Genomic DNA, 9,273 nt, shown 5'->3' on the forward strand with positions numbered 1-9,273 from the left:
CCACCATAGTAGCCAGACCAGAAAATTTGAGAAACTCATTCGGGATGTTGGGACCCAGGCTGGCCTTCACCTCAGTGGTGTGCGGGCATCCGCGGGCAGGACACCATCTCCTGTTCTCCCCAGGCAACCTTCGTAGCCTTTCGTGGGTTAGGGCCAGTGTCTGGTGCTGGTCGACCCCTCTGGGGCGCCCAACACTTTCCTTGGGACTTGCCCAAACCGTTGCTCCCTCAATCTCCTGCAGATACAATCTCCGGGGACTGGAGAAAACATCAACATCCACGCATGTCCGGGGCAAACCTGATAACGCCGCCGGCCTCCTGGAACTCTGCCTCGGGCACCGAGGCCAAATCTCATCCCTTCACTCCTGCGGAGCTCCAAGAGGAGCGAGAACTGCCGCGCCCGTGAAAGGCCCTGCCTAGAACCAGGCTGGCCACGCCAACAGTCGGGAGAGAGCCAGGTGGGCATCATGGTCAGACCTGAGCCCTGCACCCCTAGGGAGCGCATCCTTGCCCAATGCAGCACAAAATACCATTTTCGGGAAAAGCAGTGGGTGACAGCGCCAGTCCACAGGTCAATATGTCCTCCCAGTACCGCGGTCCGCCTATAGACTCGACCCATCGCTCCTCACCCAGAACGGCCATGTACGTGCCCACGCGCAGGAGCCACTTCACCTTTGTGTTCGCACATGCGAACTGACATTTCCCACAAGAGTGCAGAGGATCAGGCCTGCGAAAGACAGCGGGCGGCCTGTGGCCTCCTAACCATGTCTTCGGGCCACTTTCCAGCGTGAAACGAGGCACGAAAGTGTTCAGACAAATCGAGTCCTGCCACTAGAATCAACAGGAGCCCGTTTCAATGTCCTGGAGCCACCGTGCACACGCGATTTGTCACAATGGTGATGTGGCGGTTCCACAGATCACAGAGGGCTCCTTGACCGTAGCGCATCCAAGGACGTCCCGTCCCTACCACGCCACAGCTCCGTTTTTTGCGCCCACGGTCAGGAGAGGGTCTGTCCGCGTTTCTGTGGAGAGGTCTCGGACGCCCAGGACTGACGAGGACATGGCCGTACCATGGCCTCCTACCTTGGGCCCCGTGTCCGTTTCCACGTTCTCCACCACGGAAGCGAGACCAGATACTTTGAGAGGAACGCATTCAGGATGTTGAGACCCACGCTGGCCTTCACCTCTCTGGTGTGCGGGCGTCCGTGTGCAGGACACCGTCTCCTGTCCTCCCGCGGCAACTCTCATCACCTTCCACGGGGTAGGGCCAGTGGCCGGTGCTGGTCGACCCCCGCCAGGTTGCCACCACCTTCACTGGGACTTGCCCAGTCACTCCCTCGAACTCCTGCAGATACAATCTCCAAGGACTGGACAAAATATTAACATCTGCGCGTGACCGGGACAAACCTGATAACGCTGCCGGCCTCACGGAACTCTGCCTCGGGCACCATGGCCGAATACCACTCCTTCCAATTTCCACGGAGCTCCGGGGCCACCAGGTGGCGACCATTAGCCGGATAGATCCTCGTCACGGGCAGCCACGGCCCACCGCAGGCCATCACATCCTCCATTCCTAATCGGTCCACCTCGGAGTGTGACTCTTGTCTGGGCCCGAACTCTAAGGAGAGGCCGGCAGCTCAGGAAATAGCGTTCTCTCGTGCGCACGGGTGCGGTCCGGCGAGGACAGTGCGAGCGATCATGTGCGTGGTCTGCGAGACCCGAGGAAGCCTTGGAGACAGCAACCGGAGGGAATGCTTTGGCCTGGCCGACTTTCTCAATCGAGGGCACCCCACGGACTCAGGCGGACGCCTGACGACTGGGCATGAAGCCTGCGTGGTGAGTTCGCCCTGTCCGCAACAGGGTGCCGTGGCGGCGTGTGCCCTGCGTGAGGACACCCGCTGTCCTTCCGCACTGGAGCCCGGAGAGTACTGTGGCCCAAGCCCCCGGCGCACCGGAGCCTGTTCCAACATCCAGGCGGGCGGCATCAGCCAGATGAACGCGGGCGAATGGAGTCATGGTCAGGCACAGAATTCTGGCGCCCAGGGAGCTGATCACCATGGCCACAAACACCGAAAAGCAAATATTGGCTTCCGTGGAGGATTTCGTTTACCGCAGCTAGTGACGAGGCGGACCCACAGGTTACGGAGGGCTCCTTGGACCACGGCACATCCATCCACACCCTCCACTCTACCGCGCCCGAGCTCCGCTGTTCGGGCTCACGCAGAGAAGCCTTGGGCGCCCGGGCCTCATGAGGACCCGGCCATCTCGCGGCCTCCAACCATGTGCTCCATGTCCGCTTCCCATTCTCCACAGCGGAAGCCAGGCCGGAAAATTCCAGAAACGCATTCGGGATGTTGGGACCCGGGCTGGCCTTCACCTACCCCGTCCACGGGCGGGACACCGACTCCCGTTCTCCCGCGGCAACCATCGTTGCCTTATGCGGGGTAGGGCCGATGGCCGGTGCTGGTCGACCCCCTTCAGAGCGCCCACCAGCTTCCCTGGGATTTGCCCAAGCAGTCACTCCCTCATACTCCTGCAGATACAATCTCCGGTGACTGGACGAAACATCAACATCCACCCGTGACCGGGAGAAATCTGATAATGCCGCCGGGCTCCTGGAACTCTGCCTCGGGCACCGAGGCCAAATCCCATCCCTTCACTCCTGCGGAGCTCCAAGTGCAGTGAGAACAGCCGCGGCCGTGAGAGGCTCTGCCTAGACCCAGGCTGGCCACTCCAGCAGCCGGGACAGAGCCGGGTGGGCGTCATGGTCATGCCCGGAGCTCTGTGTGCCCGGGGAGACGACCACGAAGGCCAAAACCACCAAAAAGCGCTTCCTGGCTTAGTGGCTGATTTCGGGTACCGCAGCTGGTGACGGGGCGGTTCCACAAGTCACGGAGGGCTCCCTGAGCACGGCGCATCCATCTACACTCCCGTTCCGACCACGCCAGAGCTCCGGTGCTCGTGCAAGGGCTGGTCTGTCCGTGTTTCCGCTGAGACGCCTTGGATGCCCAGGCCCCACGAGGACCGGGCCGGCCGGCGGCCTCCTACACCAGGCTCCATGTCCGTTTCCCCCGTCTCCGACCCGAAGCGAGACGAAAAAGTTTGAGAGGAACGCATTCGGGATGTTGGGACCCAAGCTGGCATCCGGCCGCGGGACACCGTCTCCTGTTCTCCCGCGGCAACCCTCGTTGCCTTCCGCGGATTAGGGCCACTGGAGGGTGCTGGTCGACACCTCCAGAGCGCCCACCAGCTTCGGTGGGACTCGCCCAACAGCCGCTCCCTCATACTCCTGCAGATACAATCTCCGGGGACTGGGCAACACATCAACATCCACCCGTGACCGGGGAAAACCTGATAACGCTGCCGGCCTCCTGGAACTCTGCTTCGGGCACTGAGGCCAAATCCCATCCCTTCACTCCTGCGGAGCTCCAAGTGGAGTGAGAACAGCTGCGCCCGTGAGAGGCTCTGCCTAGACAGGCTGGCCACGCCAACAATCGTGACAGAGCCAGGTGGGCGTCATGGTCAGACCTGAGCCCTGCACCCCATGGGAGCGTGTCCTCGACTAATGCGGCACAAAATACCGTTTTTGGGCACCGGAACGGGTGACAGGGCTGGTCGACAGGTCAATTCGCCTTCACGGTACCATGGTCCATTAGACTTGACCCATCGCTCCTGACCCAGAATTGTCGTGTTCGTGCCCACGAGCAGGAGCCACTCCACCTGTGTTTCCGATGTGAGCTGACATTTCTGCGGAGGAGCCCTGAGGATCAGGCCCGCGATAGACAGCAGGTGGCCTGTGGCCTCCTACCCAGGGCTCCGGGTACTGTCCGCGCCAGTTCCCAGCCTGAAGCGAGACACGAAAATGTCAAGACCAGTCGAGTCCCGCCATGGGAATCAACGTGAGCCCGTCGCAACCTCCTCGAGCTCCTTACACGCCGGGGCCACGTCTATCTCCGAAGTGTGCTGGCGACCAGGGCGACACACTCTCTCCTCTCCTACCTCACAGACGACGGCCAGTTTCCGTGGTCAGGGACCTCCTGGGGGTGCTGTCCGACCCCTCCGGGGTGCCCAGTAATGCAGCCGACAGTTCCCGCAACGTCGCTCGCCCTGACGCCCGCAGCTCCAATCTCCAGCGAATGATCGAGGTGCCAACACCTCAGCGGGACCGGGACGAAACTCACGGCGCTGCCCGCCTCTTGGAGCTCTGTGTCAGGCACGATGGCCAAATCTCATCTCTTTCCCATGTCCCTGCAGCTCAGGAGGGAGCACAGGAGATCAACACTGTCACCAGACGGCGCCTGACCACCCGTTTGAACGCAGCGGGACGGATCCGCGTGACAGGCAGTCAGGACGCCCGACCTCGTCCCGGTCACCTCGGAGCGCGTTTCTCTGAGTGGAGCCAGCGGAGGGCGTCCCGCTCGTCCACCTCTGAACTCCTGGCCGGCGCCGCCCGACAGGCGCAGAACGGAGCCTTGGACATTTGCCTTCTCCGGTGGCTGCCGGGAAGGGGACAGACTCCCCAGGCGACTCCCCAGCGGCCATGTGGACATGGAACACTCCCGGGAAGCGCTGGCAGGCCGGGCGCCGGCCGGGCTTCCCTGACACGCCGGCGTTGTCACCCGGCTCCTGAGCGACTCATTGGCAGCCCCGCCAGGACTGGAACACACGGACCATGCAAGTCTTCAGGGGACAGCGACGGACGAATCGTCTTTATTCTGAGATGGAAACCGGGTGCTAACACGGAAGTCGCACCCTGATAGTTTGTCCTAAATTTATTTTTTTAGGTTGCATTTTCTTTCCTTTCCAGAGTTAACCGCCTGCATCCTCACAGCCCCCGAAGGAGAAGCTTCTGGTTCCAAGAGCCATAGAGGCGAGTGTCCTAAGGAACAAAGGTGAGTGGGCCACTACCCAGAATGCTCTGGAGGAAACCAGAGCGTCTCCCCCGCAAAAGGTGCTTATCTGGCACATTATCAGCAACCCCAGGCACTGAGGACACAGCGAATGCCAGGAGGACACGCCGAACCGCTCATCTTCCTGAGAACGGGAGATCAAACTCCCATGGGAAAGAGACCGTCCCTGGACCGGGAGGGAGGGAGACATTCCTCATCACCGGAGACGGGACGCAGAGGTGCAACTGACGGCTGAGCGATTCGTACCTTGAAACCTGTCAAACGCGCCCCCACCTTCCTACTTACTTCTTCACCGCGAATGACCCTCGGCGCGACCCCCCGAACCTTCCGTCTTGTCAATTCTTCTGGAATCGACAGATCTTATCCATTCTTTGTCTCAAAGGTAAAGCTTCGTGCTCTGGTCGCTTCTTCACGTCTTCGTTCTCTCGTGGAACCTTCACACACCCGTGTGTGTAAATGCGTCATAAAATCAGTTGCTCTTCTCCTCTTAATCTGCCTTAGGTCACTTTTGGTCTTAGGCCCTGCCAGAGATGTAAGAATACAGAATGTTCCTCTCCTACAGCTGCTCGAGTGTCCAGTAAGGTGGGAAATGGAAACTGGGCATTAGACGTTCACCGCTGAAGTCATCGGTGTCCCGTGGGGAAAGAGAGTCGTTCTTTGTGCGGTCCGGTGGGCGACAAGTGCGCACTGAAATGTGCGGTAGATGGCGGGTGAAGACATTGAAAGGATGCGTGTGGAAAGTACAGGTATTTACAGAAGTTTGTTGCTAAACTGGCCCAGACTAATCAGGGTCTCGGAGACGAGCCGTGTGATAGTGCTGGAATTTTGAAACGTGTACTTGTTTTTTTAGAGCAGTTCTGAGTTCACAGAAAAATTGAGCAGAGAGTAGATTTCCCATGTGCCCCCTGCTTTGCCTTTGCTGCTCTCTGACTCCCAAACACAGACACACGCACACATGCATGTGCACACACCCGCAGTCACTCAGAGCCGCCCCTCTCCCACTATCCAGTCAACACCCTGCACCAGAACGGTGTGTTACTGATTGATCAGTGATGATGTTTGACTTCTGCAGACGTGTTTGACGGTCACTGTCAGGGAAATAAAATATATTCCCAGCCGAGACACACCCTCGTAGTAGAGATAGAAAAGTTTTATTGAATGAGTACTCAGCCGGAATGAGATGTGCATCATTGGCGCTCTGCTAAGAAATTACGAAGAGAGAAAACCGTTCTCATTCCCCTCTACAACTAAATAGAGATACAATACGGCACATGTTCTTTAAGCAAAAACAACAACAGCAACAAAAAGAAAAAAAAAAAACCCTTGTCCTGAAATAAGGGGACTTGATAGCACCATTTGTCACACAGAGGTCATCCTAACTTTGCCTGTGTGACCACCTGTGTTAGACTATTGGCTTTATCCAGAGGGGGAAAAACCTTTGTGACAGGAGGTAGTTTTGCAAATGGACAAGGTGCCTGCTGAGGATAGGCTCCTTCTCTAACAGGAACTAGGAGACTGAGGTGGCAAAAAGGCCTACCTAGTCTTCAAAGGCACACAGTTTAAAGAGACAGGCAAGAACTTCCATGTTTTCTAAGATAAATGCCGGAAAAAAGAGAAAGAAATCTCTTTTCCCATTTTCAACAGGGAGAATTAAGCCTCTTATTTTTATGTTGTATTTGTCCTTATAAATTATTGGCCAACTTCACAAGACTGTGACTCTTACTAGCACACAGCAGCGCAGCCTGGAAACAACCTTTTAAGATGTCAGTTTCGATGGGGACCCTGTGAAACATAGAACCCTGACACCTAGCACAGCCTGGGAAACCTCTTACACATCCCAAGGACCCACTGCGATAGGTGTGACGTGCTGTCCTGTCATATGTGATAGGTGCACGATGAACGGGAGGGAGCCAGACCTAGTGTAGCCCGGCTAGGGACCGGCTGTCTTAGTTCATCTGTGAGAAAGGGAACATTCTTAGGGATTGGCAGTCCCTGTCTGTCTTTGATTTGCAATTTCCTGGGAGGGGTGTGGAGGACCAGTCAGGGATAAAGTCCCCTGTTGGAGCGGTGGGGAGAAAGAGCCCTGGAAGCAGGGATTTATGAGGATCACCTTAGACATTCTCAGTCTGTCAACATCTCATCAATGTCCAGAACTCCCCATCACTGCTATGACAACTGAGTACTGAAGCACTGACTGTGGGGAGCACCCCACAGTGATCTTAGGTGGAAGATCAACAGTCTTTAGGGACAGGATCTGCAGGGCCTCCTAGGCATGGGGCGGGTGGAGAAAGACTGAGAAGAACTCTCAGAGGACTCAGAAGGACCCAGGAGGGGCATTCTTGGGGTGGAACCAGGCTGGGAGGAAAGTGGGTCGCAGTGGGGCAGACTTTCTGAGACACTGGGCTGTGGGTTTGGAATTGACTCCTGGATCCCCATCATCACTGAGGGTCACAAGAGATGCCTCCTCCAATCCCAGACCAGGTTGTTTCCAACCGTGAAAGGTAGGGAGAGGGAACAGTTCAGCCTCAGGGGTTGCGGGAAGAAATTAAGCACTCATGAGCCTAGGAAGGGGCCCAGAGGGAGGAGGTAGTCTTAGAGTCCCGATCTTCTGGGGGCAGTGGGTGGTGTGGCGCAGGGCACGTGGGCAGAGGCCACTGTGGGAGGACGTTGAGATATTTCTATGTGGGCGGAATTACTGGGGTGCGTTGAGTGCCTGGGGAGGAATGGCGTGGTTTCCGCCTGCCTCTTCCAAAGCTCTGATCCCCCAGTCTGGGGTGGGGTGGTGGTGAATAGGGTATACATGGCCCTGGCCCCCCAAAACCACCACGGAGACCTGGGTAGGGAACAGCCATACCTCAAGGGCCCTTCGAATACCTTCAGATGGATTTTATCCAGCTTCTACCCTACATGAGAATTATGTTTCAGACTGGGTTACGGCATTTCTGTATTGAGAAGCTACAGCTCCTAATCGCTGAAAAACTGAATAATGTTGTTTCCAACCTGGGATCATCCTACTGTCTTATGTCGAGTGGTCGGGTCACCTGCTTCATGTGGACCATTACGAAATAACTCTCTTAAGGTGTTCCCTCGACTCAAAACCTACACTGTCTATTTCACCCAAAATCTTCTGGTAAAGTTGAAAGGACTGATGGCATTCTTAAAATCAGCAAAACGTCCAGAAAACTTTGAGCTCCCTTGGCCAAAGGTATTCTCACTAACCCATTTGGCCACATTGTCCACTCACTCAGGAACAAGTCGGTTATCCACTTGTCTTATGCATCACTGACTGGAAGATCCATGTGTCTAGGGATTTCACCCCTAATATTAGCCTCTGCCCTACTGTATCAGACATGGCAAAATATCACGAGAGATACATGTACTATATATACTCAGTCTCTCTCACCAACTTGGTAATGCTTCTGTTTGGCCATGAGAAGAATTACCAAAAAAAAAAAAAAATTAATGGCTATCTTTCACAATGAAGCCAAATAGGTTGAATTACAATTAATAGTATTGGACCTATGGAGAACAATGTGCCACGGAGGATGGTCCTTTATCAGTATGTGACAACTGATAGGGCATTTACTGATCATTTTCCAGGAGCAAGTGCTAACGATGAATCTTTTACATCTACAAAGTGTATTCTCTTTAGGGACAAGTAAAGTAGTAACTATATTCTGTATTTCTGGTCCATGGGATAAGATTCTCTTCCATTGCTCTGTTTCTCAATGGTTCAGATTATGGCTGTGCGTGCGTGTGTGTGTGTGTGTGTGTATGTGTGTAATTTCAGTCTTCTAAAAAAAGCTTTACTGAGGTATAGTTGACAAACCTGTGAGATATTTAAGATATGTTGTGATGATTTGATACATGCATACTAAGTGAAAGGCAAATTGATACATGTATACTAAGTGAAAGGCCAATTAAGGCTTTGATCTGGGTTTTCTGACTTCCTGTTTTACAGTTAACAATAAAAAAACTAATAGAAATTGGAATTTGTGAACTGACAAAGGTGTACCTTTAAAATGTTAATGTTCTATTTAACTGATAAATAGAAGGTAGAAAAGTCTAATAATGTTAAGTATTAGGAGGTATAACTTATTACAGCTGGATTATTCTAGTGACTCAGGATTTTAAGTTACACGAGAAATACTGGGCAGACCATATAAAACATTAACACTTTAATAAGTAACTTTTCAATGAACAGCAAAGAAAAGGTAAGGAGTACATACAGGTGAACAGACTTGAAAGACGCACGTAAGAAAAGCCATACAAATGTATTCCGTATCCTGATTGCAATCTGCCTTACATTACTACTTAACAACTTATGCATGGACAAATGTACCATGTTTTAAAAATACTTTTGT

At 54.3% G+C, this 9,273-nt stretch overlaps 1 long non-coding RNA gene across 1 annotated transcript in view; it reads left to right on the forward strand.

The window, feature by feature from the left end:
* Positions 1-5,197, forward strand: part of LOC120587046 (uncharacterized) — a 33,706-nt gene extending 28,509 nt beyond the window's left edge. The window contains exon 3 of the long non-coding RNA XR_005648857.1: positions 4,807-5,197. This is a non-coding gene — a long non-coding RNA (uncharacterized LOC120587046). The remainder of the gene's footprint in view (positions 1-4,806) is intronic.
* Positions 5,198-9,273: the final 4,076 nt, after the last annotated feature.

This window comes from Pteropus medius, unplaced genomic scaffold (genome assembly GCF_902729225.1).
Source record: "Pteropus medius unplaced genomic scaffold, Ma_sr-lr_union100, whole genome shotgun sequence".
Classification (NCBI taxonomy): domain Eukaryota; kingdom Metazoa; phylum Chordata; class Mammalia; order Chiroptera; family Pteropodidae; genus Pteropus; species Pteropus medius.